Consider the following 11,358-nt stretch of genomic DNA (forward strand, 5'->3'; position numbering starts at 1 on the left):
ACAACCCTCTCTACGCAGAGTCCTCCTTTTGTCTTACACTGATTCAGCATGCCAAAGCATAGAATTTTGTACTTTGCCACTGTCTCTCCTGTACTTTGTGCTTCCCTCATCCGCATGTCTCTCCCTGCTACTCCCTCTAGAATGTCCTTCTGACTACAAGGGCTGAAGTGGAGTCCTTCTTATGTCTTTTCATAGTGTGCTAATATAACATTTTCAGTACATTATTGTTAGTGTTTTACTTATAAATTCACCGAAGCATAAGTTCCTTTAGGGTAGAGATTGCTTTACCCAGATCATCATTATACCCTAAAGATATCTGCTGGCATATACCATTCATTTAATATTTAAAAAACTTTAATCTCTCTACTCGACAGGGGATTTACAATGAAGTAAAAGATGAAGATATAATAATATTTATGAAATGATCAAAGTAGGCTTTTAATAAACATTGTTTCTATTCCCTTTCTCATTTTTTTCCTGGGCAATTTCTACTTAGAACTATGGAATGGGTTAACTTAGTCTTACAGTGATTTCAATTTTTATATTAAAACCCATTGCTATTAAGTGCTGATAGATGAATAGAAATTTATAGCTGCAATTGTCCTATGTATAGTTCAGTGCCCCGTAAAAGTACTGGAATCGTATTTCTGGAATAAATTGAAGTGAAGTCTATTGAGAATAAACAGAATATACTAGACATTCTAACTGTTCCACAGAGTGATTGGTTCTTTAAGTTCCCATTTGCAAATTTAGTCAATTACCAGATAATTTCAAAAAAGAAAATAATAAGGATTATTACTAGCAATGATAAAAACATTTTGTGACTGGATGAATTTATGCTATTTACTAAACACATGAGTGCACATTTAGCTTCGTTGTAATTAGTATTTACTGAGAACTACAGACTCGATGTCAGATAATGTCATATAAACCACAGTGAAGCATACAGGAGAATGCTGCTTTAAGCCTGTCATTCTTTTTTTGCTGTAAAAATTGGTAGTAAAAAGATACATATCTCATAAAAGGTTAATATTTAAATAAGCTTTTTTCTTTATTTTATTTGATCCTTATACCAACTCCAAAAGGACTGAGCAGATAGTTCATTTCAGATACAAAGGAACTGAGGCAAAGTTTCCTCTCTCTCTCTCTCTCTCTCTCTCTCTCTCTCTCTCTCTCTCTCTGTCCTTCTTTCCTTGATCACCTGGTGAATATGTCTTATATGTGGGATACAAAAGAGATTATTTGGAGCAATCACTTCCACTTTAAAGGTCATTAGCTTCAATCCTTTATTTACATTCCCTGGAGAAAGACAGAGAGAGAGAGAGAGAGAGAGGGAGAGAGAGAGGGAGAGGAGTAATTATACACAGCTCTTGTAAACAACATCGATGTCACTCACTCATTTCCCTTTCCAATTCCCATCTAAGTATGTTCAGTGACATCATCTCTATTTCCTGTCTTTAAAGGCCACAGGCTTTGTATAGCCATATAAACCACCTTGAATTTCAGAGGCTGGAAAGCCAAATCTTACATTTCTCACACCTTTCTGCATCTAATTCTAGATATTGGCTAGGTAAACTCATAAGGGACCTGGATACTGGTAATGAGGTGAATGCTGTCATCTCTCTGTTTCTGAGGACAAGCTTCCATGACAAGCTATTGCTAAGCAATGCTACTAGAATACATTGATTTTTCAATTGTTTATACAAATCTGAAACACTATTAGAATTTCTAAATCTATCAAATATTGTTATTCACCCATTACTTGGGTGAAATTATTTGAATTCATTGATAAGTTTTGTAATAAAGCATATGAAACAAAACCTTTAAACGCTAAGGCTTCATGATACTTTCCATCTCTTAGCAGATTAGTGTGTACTGCTTGAGTTGGAAAAATAGTTATTCTTTCTTAGATATTTTTAAATTGCAGTTTGAATATGCCGAATGCTTACTTACCAGTGGAAATGTTCTACCTTGAATTACACTGCATGGCCTGTTACCAATATTCTAGCCAGGTATAACCAGAATGAAAAACTACTCTACCATAATCAGTGATGGACTTGAGTCTTTTTCTAGGAAAATGGATACACTTTAAACAAAATAAATCCGACACATGAGCTTAAATATCACAGAGTATCTCTTATATGAGAAACCAAAAATATAACTCAATTATAGAGAAAAATAAAAGATATTAGAAAACAGGGAGATAGATATTTTGCAGAAAGGAAGTGGACCAAGAGATGGAGGGAGGGGTGAGGGAACGTAGGAGAAAGAGATGAAAAATAAAAAGAATTAGGATTTTCTATGTACAGGTACCAATTCTCCATGATAGATTAAAATACAGCTAAATTTTTGATCTATATAAAAGTAAAAATTACAGTAAAGCAATTTTCTTTTCCCTTGAAAACATACTGGTTGGGCCAGAGGTCTTCCTCTCAACTACAAGATCCTGTGTTCAATCTTGTGAAACAAAAAAAAAAAAAAAAAAAAAAAAAAAAAAAAAAAAAAAAGAAAAGAAAATAAAGAAAGAATACCAGTATAGCTACTTATAGCATCCTGATGTTTGGTTAAAAAAAAGGAATTTATGAAATTAATAGAAAAAGATGTAATTGCCACTAGAAACTCCTGTTAGATGAAATATTGCATCACACATCAAGAAAATTTACATGGAAAAGATGGGAAATGGTCCTCACATCTGTGATTTCCTAAGGTCCAAGGGATGGAATCATCGTCAGTTCTGGGAATTCCTTCAAAAGTACAGATGCTGATTATGAGAACACCATTACTTTTCTGAAGTGAGGCAGTGTAGTTGGAAGGAAATGTTGAAAAGATTCTATCATTTGTAAAATGAAATCAAGTTATTTATGAAATTAAAAGGAAAACTTGTGCCAGATTGAAGATAAAAAAAAATGGCTCACAGATTTAGCATTTTTGGTGGATTTGATTGCTCATTTAGATCAGTTAAATATGTGTATTCAATGTGAAAATCAACTTATGTGTGTTATGTCTTAAAGCATAACAGTGCTCAAGATGAATTGCGGCAAGCCCAAATTCTGGCAAATAATTTTATGTATTTTGATATGTTAACTAAACCTAGCCCCCTGAACAACAAAAATACGTATTCTTTCTTTCCATTTTGACACAAGAATGTAGGGAACAGTTTTCAAGATTTCCAAAAAACTTAAATTTTAGTGTCTTTGCAACTCCATTTTGTAGTCAACATAAATACATTACCTGTGAATTTTTAAATGAAATCTATGGAGTTGTAATCAGACATTCATAGCAAAGGAAATTTGATCATATATATTTACCAGACTTCTATAAAACCTGTTTTCCTAGAGAAAAGCATCCCTTGCTTCACAACCACCTAGTCATGTTTTCACTTTTTGGCATTCTGTACAGTTTGTGAACTGTTTTCAAGGATGAAGCACAGAAAGAGTAAACTTAGATCAACAGTGTCTGAGGAGATCCTTGAGAACTTACTGAGCATTGCAACCACTTTCATCCAACCAGACATTGATGTATTAGTTTCACTAAAATACAAGGTCAAATATACCCCTAGTTTTATGTTTACATTTCCCTCTTTTAAAAAATAGAGCAAAAATATTTTAAAATAATGGAAATTTTTTTTACTCATATATGTGGGGTGATAAAAATACAGTAAATTTTTAAATTAAGAAATTTATCCAAGACCTGTCATATAAAGGTACAAGATCCCAATGATGAATGTCACTGTACTATATACTTAAAATGTACCAATAAACTTAATGAGAGAGAGAAAAAAAAGAAATTCATTGTATGAAAAGACACATTGCCATTAATCTCCCTCAAAATATTCTTCCTTGTTTTGAATATAGGTCATTGTTCTTGATAATGTGTCTTTAGCTCTGACAAGTTCTTTTTGTTTTGTTTTGGTTTTTAGATATAATTTTCTTTATTTTTAAATTTTTAATTTTTTTATTTTACAAAAAATAAAACAAATTTGTATAACCAAGTAATAAGAGAATAACAATAGTTATTACACTATGTATCATTATTTTTGAAGAAGTTACTCAGGACAAGACATAAATAAAAAAAATCCTTACAAAAAAAAACCCAGAATACCAGCTTTCTTTTCAATAAACTAGGATAAATTATTAGTGTGAATGAAACCAATTAGCATATATATTGATATATTTTTAAAACAAAGGAATATATAATTTGGGGAAGTATTTGAATTTCCTAAGTCCTATTTATAAATCATAGGTGGGGCTTTTCAGAGGTACTTGGATCTAGGATGTGTGGTGCTGGGATTAAGTGTGTGATACTAATGTTAAGGGTGAGTGATTCCTAAATTAGTCCACTGATTGGTTTAGCAGAGTGCTGTGTGTGGATAACAAGTGTTTCTGTTTTAACATGTAGAGTTTTTAATCTATTTTGATTTCATTTTAGTTCATGGCAAGATGCATTGGTCTAGACTCCATCTTCTGCGTGTGGATATCCAGTTTTCACAGGACCATTTACTAAAAAGCCTGTCCTCCCTTCAGTCTATGTTTTTGGCTCCTTCGTCCAAGATAAAATAGTATTGTGTATCTGCTGTTATTTCTGCTGCTTCTATTCTGTTTCATTGATCCACACACCTGTTTTTGTGCCAGTGCTGTGCTGTTTTGATCACCATAGCTTCACAGTATAACTTCAAGTCCGGGATGTCACGCCACCTGTTTTGCTTTCATTACTCAGGATTACTTTTACTGTTCTGGGCCTCTTCTAATTCCATATACATTTTAGAATTGCCTTCTCTACTTTTCTGAGAAATGCTGTTGGGGTTTTGATTGGGATCACATTAAATCTGTATATCAGTCTTGAAAGTACAGCCATTTTGATTATGTCATGATTAAACTAAGCATTTAATTTTCTTATGATATTATGAATGATATTATTTTCCTAATTGCTTTTTTCAGTGAGTTCATTATGTGATTAATTTATACTATATCTAAATTCACCAAGCACTTATAGAACTGTTTAATCTTTATTGCTACCTTCTCAGACCTATCTGTTGTGTAACTTATGATTCACTCCCCCTCAATGCCTCCTGTACTGATTTTGGAGGAGTTGGGAGTTTTGGGAAGCATTTTATTGCCTTGTCTTCTCATATTTCTTTTATTTCTGGTTTGTTAGTTTTTTGTGCTGGGGTTTGCAAATTCTTTGACTCAATTCCCTGTATGTTGGGTGTGAGCCACAGTACTGTTTATGATGCTGTAGGCAATCCAGTATATATTGGCATAGAGAGAAAAGCAATTTATGCCCACTAATCTGTTACCTTGTCTATGGTAGTAAATTCAGCAACAATGCCATATGTCAGCTGGATATTGATAAAGTCTAGGAACCACTCGTGTACAGCCCTGCACCATAACAGAGAGGACTCTGATTTTAGTGAAAACAGCCATCCCCTGCCCCCTTACAAGGCAGGTGAGGTGCTGCTGAGCTAAATCCCAGGCCCTCTTAAAATTTAAATATTCACCATATTTATCACCAATTGTACATCAGCTACATGGTATATTTTAAATGCAACCCAAGATAATTCCTCTACTCAATGCAAGCTAGGCAATCTGAAGTGTTTGACCCCCATGATCTAGAGTGAAACCTTTTAGTGCTCCATTCATGCAGTCATATTTCCTAATTAGTTTTTCAAAATGCTATTGATATTGAATGAGTAACCAAAGTTCACCTGATATTTGAGAAAGTTTTTTGATGTAGAAAAGAGACATCAAAAACAGTAAAATGTGCTTAGAGAAAATACTCAAATATATGGAATGTATGGAATGGAATGTATGAAACAAACAAATTTCAAAGAGGTCTAAAATTATTATAATAAAGGTTAAATAAGATATTAAAATACTTATACAACATAGTACTGGTAAAAATTTTGGACCACTAGCTATGAAGATCAAGTTTATTTTAATGTTCTGCTTTATTCTTTTCAAAGAAAATAAACAGGTCAAATACAAAACAATTATAAGAATGAAGATTCTTATCTTCTCAGCTGCACATGGGACATTCTCCATAATGGAACACATGGTAGCCCATAGAACATGCTTAAGTAAATGCAAAGAAATTGGAATGCATATTAGCGCAATGAAACTGGACATCAACAGCAAGAGAAACAACAAAAACTTCACAAACATGGAATCTATTTATTTATTTATTTATTTGGTATTGGGAATTGAACTCAGATCCTTGTGCTTGTGAGGCAGGCAGTGGAACCACTGAGCTAAATTCCTCCCCTCGACATGGGAATTAAATAACAAACCCCTGGGCCGGGGATTTAGCTCAGCGGTTCAATGGCCTGCCTTACAAGCGCAAGGACCCAAGTTCAAGCCCTGGTACAAAAAAACAAAAACAAAAACAAAAACAAATCCCTGAACAACCAATGGGTCACAGATAAAGTTAAAGAAGAAATTAGACAGTTTCTACAATTAAGCAATAATAACTATACACACACCAAAACTTGTTGGATGCAATGAAAGAAATTCTAACAGGGAAATTTATATTGGTGAATTCTCATATCAGGAGAACAGAATGAGCTCAAATAACCAACCTAATGGTGAACCTCAAATGTTTAGAAGAAGAAGAACAACTCAAACACAAAACTCATACAAGGGAAGAAATTATGAAGGTCAGAGTAGAAATTAATGCGATTGAGACTAAGAAAACAATACAAAGAATCAATTAATCAAAGAGTTGGTTCTTTGAAAGATTAAATAAAATTAATAAACTCATAGTCAACCTTATAAAAAAGGAAAGACTAAAAGACTTAATTTAACACAATTAGGAATTAAAAGGGTAAAATCATGACAGATCCTACAGAAATCCAGAAGATCATCAGTACCTATTTTGAGAAGTTATACTCTAATAAGATGGAAAACACAGAAGAAATTGACAGATTCCTAGATGCATATGAATTACCAAAGCTGAATGAAGAATTACAAAAGTTTAAATAACCTAATGTCAGTCAATGAATTTGAAAATGTAATTAAAACTTAACAACAAAGAAAAACCCATGTTCTCACAATTTCATTGCTGAATTATATAAGAAATTCAAAGAAGATCTCATGGCACTATACTTCAAAATCTGTAATGAAATTAAAAAAGAAGCAATACTCCTTAAATCATTCCTGGAAGCAAGTATTATCCTGATACCAGAACCAAAGAGAAAAGATCCAACAAAAAATAAGAACTACAAGCCAATCTCCCCAATGAACATAGACACAAAAATCCTTAATAGGATACTTGCAAAGAGAATGCAACAAATCATCAATAAGAGTTATATATCATAACCATGTAGGATTCATTCTAAAGATGCAGGAATTGTTTAACATATGCAAATCAATAAATTTAATACACTATACTGATAAAAATCACATGATCATCTCAATTGGTGCAGAAAAAGCACTTGACACAGTCCAGGAATGATTCATGATACAAACTCTACAAAAAATTGGAATAGATGGTCTTTATTTCAATCTGATAAAAGCCATCTATGATAAACCAAAAACAAACAGACAACATTATACTAAATGAACAAAACTGAAAGCTTTCATTCTAAAATCAGGAACAAGGCAAAGATGTCACTATCAACACTCTTGTTCAATATAGTTCTGGAAACACTAACCAGAGGAAAAAAAATAAAAGGAAATGATATTGGAAAGGAAAAAGTTAAATTATCATTATTTGTGGATGACATGATTTTTTATGTGGAAGACCCCAAAAACTCCACCAAAACCTTTTAGATTTAATAACCAAAGTCAGTAGCATAGCTGGATACAAATCCAACACTAAAAAATGAATAGCATTCTTGTACAGAAATAATAGTTGCTGAGAGAGAAATTATGGAAATAACACCTGTCACAATAGCATTTTAAAAAATGAAAGATAATAGAAGAAGATATCAAAAAATGGAAAGATATTCCTTGCTTGTGGATAGGAAGAACCAATATAGTGAAAATGGCCATACTCCTGAAATTGTTATACAGATTTAATGCAATTACAATCAAAATACCATTAGAATACCTCACAGAACTAGAGAAAATATTGTTAAAATTCATTTGGAACCAGAAGAGACCTAGAATAGCAAAATCAATTCTGGGCAAAAAAGACAAGGCAGGGGGCATCATAATCCCTCACTTGAAATTATACAATAAAGCTTCTGTAATTAAAAACAGCATGGTACTGGCAAAAAAAAAAAATCTAACCTGAGGATCAATGGAACCGATTAGAAGATGCAAAAATAATCCCAAATGTACTCAGCCACCTTATCTTTGACAAAGGAGCTAAATACCTTCACAGGAAGGAAGATAACCTCTTTAATAAACAATGCTTGAAAAACTGGCTTTACACATGCAGAAGGCTAAAACTAGACCCATGTCTTTGATCATGCACTAAACTAAAATCAAAATTAAAGATCTAAATATTAAAACAGAAACACTAACTCTGCTGGAAGAGAGAATAGGTAGAACACTTGAGGACATAGGTGTAGGGAAAGACTTCATGAATAAAACCCCAACTGTTTGGGAAATACTACAAAGAATCAACAACTAGGATTTCATCTTATCAAAAAGCTTTTCCAAGCAAAAAAAAAAAAAAAAGCACCAACAGAGTGGAAAGATGTCCACAGAATGGAAAACATATTTAAGCCAGTGGTTCCTCTGACAAAGGAGTGATATCTAGAACATAAATTACTGAAAAAAATCAGGCCCCCTAAATTTAAAGACCCAATCCAAAAATGGGCATCTGAGAAGATGAATACTCACTTCTGAGATGAAGAAGTAGAAACAGCAAATAAATACATTAAAAATATTCATTTGAGAATTAAGTTGCAAATTAAAACAATGCTGAGACTCCATCTCCCTCCATAAAGAATGGCTAATACCAAGAAATCAATCAATAACAAATGTTGGAGGGCTATGGGGAAAAAGAACCCTTCTCCACTGGTGGTGAGAGGTTAGACTGGTGCAACCACTGTGGAAATCAGTACAGAGATACCTCAAAGAACTAGGACTAGAGTTTCCATTTGACTCAGCCATTTCCCTTCTGGGTATCTTCCCAAAACAATTAAAAGTATTATACCACAGGGGTATATATATATGCACACTCATGTTTATAGCAGCACAGTTTGTTATAGCTAAATCTTGGAAACAGCCCAAATGCCCATCAACAATTGATGAATGGATAAAAAACGGTTTTTTTTTAATGTAACGGAGTACTACTCAGCCATAAAGAAAGATAAACTTGAGACATTTTTGGGTAAATGGGTGCACCTTGAGACCATGCTCTTCACTGAAAAAAATTGATCACACATGTGTAAATGTTGCATTGTCTCTCTTTGTTGTGAGAATCTGAAATTGTAAATAAGGATGAAAGTGGATAATAGACATTGTGAAATAGGAAAAACCTGTTCATAATTATACTGAGTGTGAGGTACTTTATTAATAATTAAAATATTTTATGAACAAAATGTATAGTATTATTAGAAAATGAGTTGAGAAGTGATGAGCAATTGAAAATCTAGTCCGTTAAGATCATGACACATAGTGTATTTACCATTGTTATTCTCTAATTATTTTTGTTATGAAATATCATTTTTTCATATAACTGTTGTTATGTTTTCTTTTTAATATCTACTGAAAATTAAAAAATAAAATAAAAATATGAAGTAGGTGTATACAGATTGTGGATTAAGTGAATAGAGACCAAAAAATAAAAAGAGTAAGAATGTGGGAGTGACATTGGAGTTCTCACAAAAAACTACAAAGTAGGAGAATAGTGGCTTTAATTACGAGGGAGGTTATTTCCAACCTAGAAATTTGTGCCTGGCCACACTATCAGCCTAGTATGATGATAAAATAGAGATATTTTCTGGGAAAAAAGAAAAAAATACAATATTCAGGGCATGAGAGAACAGTAGAACTGGGGGGAATCTTTGCATGACAGGTGTTGATAAGACATAAAAAGCAAGTGGTATAGACTGGAGAAAATAGATGGATAGTTCAACATGGATTATTTCAGAAGATGAACAAGCAAACTGATAGCGTATCTGATAAAGGTAGCTGTATAAAAATATTGTGTTGACAAATATTTGCAAAGTTATTGTGTGATGTGAAAGAAGAGAGCTAGCTGTATGTTCAAACAAAACTAAACAAATAAAAATGAATCAATTTTAACCCTAGGAAAAAATATTCATGTAAAAAAAACAATATACTTTGTCATACCATCAAGCAATAGTCATAATAAGAAAAGCACAGAATAAAAAAATTAAATCTTTACTGGGGAAAAAGTGAAACTTTCACCCAAATTCAGTAACTATCAACCTTTCAAAAACAATAACTCCTGTAGAAAAAGATGACTATAAGCCAGGTATGGCGGCGCATGCCTGCAATCCCAGCACTCAGGAGGCTGAGGCAGGAGGACCACTGTGAGTTCGAGACCAGCCTGGGCTACATAGTGAGTTCCAGGTCAGTCTCAACTACATAGTGAGACCCTGTCTCAAAACAAACAAACAAACAAACAAACAAACAAATAAATAAATAATAAAAGATAAGGAAAAGATGACTATATTCATATTATTTTACTACTCAAGTCAACTAATTACTTTTTTCGATTTTCCTGTGATTCCAGGGATTGAATCTAGGACACTGGTCATCTAGGTAAATGCTCTACTACTGAGCTACCCCCATACCAAGTCCAACAATAATTAATATCATTTGGTGTTCACATTTCTCCAATTTTCCTGAGTATTTCTTTTCTTCTTTAAAGTAATTTTTAAAAATCAGAATCAAAGCTTTGTACAGTGGCAGTATTGTAGCCAATGAAGTTTATCTGAGGCATGATTATTGCTAACTGAAGAATCAGAATCCAAACAGTAGTAATTCAGTGTAATACATTCATGTCTTTAATTTTTTCTTCACTTTGCAGATTTGCCATTTCATTTTTGTTCTTTTTCTTTCCCTAAACTTTTTTTAATAGGAAGGAAATTACTTTTCCTAAAATATTCTCCAAGCTTAAATTTTCTTATTGCACTCCCTGCCATCCTTGAATGTAACCGAAGTACACCAAACATTTCGAATTCAGATGTTCCTGATGACACATCTTTGATTATCTTTGGAGGAAACAAAGAGACTAACTCACTAAATTGAAAGTTAGTACAGGGACGTAATTAGCATCTACTGTGAATTTTCCATTTAAACTATACTCCAGGGAAACAATCTATGAAGGTAAATTTATCTTTTAAACGTATCTGAGCTAAAAAACAAAGGTAATGATAGAATTATCTTGCAAACTTTTATTAATTAATATATATAGTTATGACCATCATAAAAATAGAGC

At 32.8% G+C, this 11,358-nt stretch overlaps 1 non-coding gene across 1 annotated transcript; it reads left to right on the forward strand.

Annotated features, from left to right (window-relative positions):
- Positions 1–10,811: 10,811 nt before the first annotated feature.
- On the forward strand, positions 10,812–10,950 carry LOC117286232. The gene has a single exon (XR_004517355.1). It is a non-coding gene; the product is annotated as a U4 spliceosomal RNA (small nuclear RNA).
- Positions 10,951–11,358: the final 408 nt, after the last annotated feature.

The sequence above is a fragment of the Fukomys damarensis genome, unplaced genomic scaffold (genome assembly GCF_012274545.1).
Source record: "Fukomys damarensis isolate Sample0158 unplaced genomic scaffold, DMR_v1.0_HiC HiC_scaffold_15, whole genome shotgun sequence".
NCBI classification, from domain to species: Eukaryota; Metazoa; Chordata; class Mammalia; order Rodentia; family Bathyergidae; genus Fukomys; species Fukomys damarensis.